The sequence below is a fragment of the Penaeus monodon genome, chromosome 19, assembly GCF_015228065.2.
Source record: "Penaeus monodon isolate SGIC_2016 chromosome 19, NSTDA_Pmon_1, whole genome shotgun sequence".
Taxonomy (NCBI): domain Eukaryota; kingdom Metazoa; phylum Arthropoda; class Malacostraca; order Decapoda; family Penaeidae; genus Penaeus; species Penaeus monodon.
Window position 1 is genome coordinate 43,764,363 of NC_051404.1, and position 201 is coordinate 43,764,563.

Genomic DNA, 201 nt, shown 5'->3' on the forward strand with positions numbered 1-201 from the left:
TACCACGTTCATTTCATGCAAGAAGAAGCAAGGACAAAATTGTCGATGACATTGAATTTTTGGCCTTGATAAGGAAACGTAAACATCTCTCAATATCTCTCTGCCTGTCTGTCTACCTACCTGTCTATCGATCTATCTCCGCAAACCCCTCTCTCTCTTCTTTTCTTATTTTGTGTCTCTCTCTCTCTCCTCTTATTTTAG